A 2,840-nucleotide genomic window follows, 5' to 3' on the forward strand; every position below is an offset into this window, starting at 1 on the left:
GAGGGTAGGGTGTGTGGAATGGGTTATGTAGTGGAGGGTAGGGTGTGCGGAGTGGGTCATGTAGTGGAGGGTAGGGTGCAGGCAGGTGAAGGCGAGTTTGAAGAGGTGGGTTTTGAGGGCTTGTTTGAATGATGATAGGGAGGGAGTCTCACGGATGTGGATGGGGAGGGCGTTCCAGAGGGGAGGTGCAGCAGCTGAGATCCCTGTCATAGTACATAGTAAATAGTACTCTTGGTTTATAAAGCAATGGTTTAGGGCCAAAATACATTTGTGATCTTCTGAACCATCCAGACCTCTCATGTCCCCTGATGAGGCAGCGTTCAGTTTTTATGCAACATATATCTGGAACAAACTCCCAGAAAACTGCAGATCAGCTGCAACCCTCACTTCGTTTAAATCGAGCTGAAGACTTTTCTGTTTGCCTTCTGCCTTTTATTAAATCATTTATTATACTGCACTGTTTACTCTATTCTGTATTCTCTTGGCTCCTGACTGATCTGAATTGTATTTACATGACCTTTTATAGTTTGTGTTCTATGACACGTTGTCTTTTGATGTTTTATGTAAAGTGCTTGTTGCTGAAATGTGCTTTATTAATATACTTGCCTTGCCTTACAATAAACTGAGTTTTTTTGTACTACCTGACGTAAATGTTTAACAGACATTTTGAAGACATGTCATTATTTGTGTTTAAGAATTGTAATAATGTCCAAAACCAAGTGAAGATGAATGAATGACCACCAACAGCGGATAAACACATGTTCACTCGTGAGAGCAGCACTGCAGTGAAGATGACTCAGCCACTAGCGTTACCATGGAAACACTGCCTCTTTGCAATCAGTCTCTTAGTAACTGTGCGGGTTGCCGAAGCAAGAACCTGTATGTGTGTGCGTGTGTGTGTGTGTGTGTGTGTGTGTGTGTGTGTGTGTGTGTGTGTGTGTGTGTGTGTGTGTGTGATGTGAGACATAGCATTTTAAGTAACTTGCTATTTCATTGAGTGGATAATACAATTAGTGCACTTGAGTGTTTTAAAGACTCCAAGATTCAAGAATGTATCAGCTGTCTATTAAATGACTTATTTTTTAGAAAATACTCATAAGACAAAGAGAAGCTGGAGAGAGGGAACTCACAACATGTTGAGAGCAAAGACACAAACCTCTGTTAAACTGTATCGTTTGTTTGACAGAAACACTGTCAACTGATGCATCATGGTCTGTGCCATCATGGGCTGTGCCATCATGGTCTGTGTCAGTGGCTTTCACTGACATGAACTGTATCATCATTTCATCATTATCATGTTACAGCATGGGTCAGCAGCACTATAGGGAATTCACCAAATTGCTTCTGGCTTTTTCTTAGATGAATCTGCTCTATTGTTATTGTGTAAACTTATACAGGTTCTACAGAGAACCTTTTTATGGTGTACTGGTTCCACCCAGAACTCTCTCGAGGTTCTATCCAGAACCTTTCCCCATTTTAAGAGTGTCAACTAAAATCCACTCAGGGGGTTTTACAGAGAACCTGATTATATTCCAAGGGTTTCATCTAGAACCCACCCAGAGGGTTCTACCAAGAACCCTTTTATATTCCAAGGGTTTCATCTTGAACCCACTCAGAGGGTTCTACCAAGAACCCTTTTATATTCCAAGGGTTTCATCTAGAACCCACCCAGAGGGTTCTACCAAGAACCCTTTTATATTCCAAGGGTTTCATTTAGAACCCACTCAGGGGGATCTACCAAGAACCCTTTTATATTGCAGGGATATGAACTGAACCCAATCAGGGGAATCTATCGAGGACAGTCTATATTCCAGCGATTTCATCTAGAACTCACCCAGGGCTCCTCACAAGGCTCTTAAAGGGCCAGAGCTGATGTGGTGCAGGGCAACCCACAATTATTCAGGTTCACAATCACAGTTTTTGGTAGTGTGTAGGCAGGGAGGAGGATCTTTTAACACCCATGCTTTTAACAATCCTTACAGAACTCATGTTTTGTCAATCATGGTTGACATGGTTGTTCTATCTGGACACTGGTCCTTCAACCAGCCATGGCCCTGCTGACACCTACTACGATCTTCATTATTAACATTATTAATCCTATTACCGATACCATTAGTGCGCATTAATGACTTTGTCTCTTCCCCGGAGTCCTTGTGGTTTCTCTCCTCACAGGTTTCCATGGAGCATGGTTTCATCTGGACCCTGGTCTTTCCTCCTACCATGGCCCTGCTGACTCCAACTGCTAATATCACTTTTATTATTATTCGCATTACTATTTCATATTACCGATACCATTAATGCACATTATTGACCTGCTTCTTCACCAGAGTCTCTGTGCTTTCTCACCTAACAGGCTCCTGTGTATCCGGGCTATACCTGGACCAGGTCTTGCCTCCTGCCGTGGTTCTGTCATACATTGAATGTGCTGTAATTACATTGAATGTGTTGTAATTCACTTATCCTGTTCTACACATGACATCTATTACACTTCTGTCCATCCTGGGAGAGGGATCCCTCCTCTGTTGCTCTCCCACAGGTCTCTTCCTCTTTTCTCCCCGTTAAACGGTTTTTTTGGGGGAGTTTTTCCTGTTCCAATGTGAGGGTCCCGGGACAAGAGGATGTCAAATGTGTACATATTGTAAAGCCCTCTGAGGCAAATTTGTAATTTGTGATTTTGGGCTATACAAAAATTAATTGAATTGAAAAAAAATTGAATAACAACTGTTTTTATACAAGTCCCAGATATCCCGGGAAACTAAACGCCGCCATGGTTCATAACATCCGGAGACGCTCCTTGAATTTCACCAGCTGTATTCCCTGTATCTAGCAAGCCACACGTC

The sequence above is a fragment of the Anarrhichthys ocellatus genome, unplaced genomic scaffold (genome assembly GCF_004355925.1).
Source record: "Anarrhichthys ocellatus isolate YVR2014 unplaced genomic scaffold, GSC_Weel_1.0 scaffold56, whole genome shotgun sequence".
Classification (NCBI taxonomy): Eukaryota; Metazoa; Chordata; class Actinopteri; order Perciformes; family Anarhichadidae; genus Anarrhichthys; species Anarrhichthys ocellatus.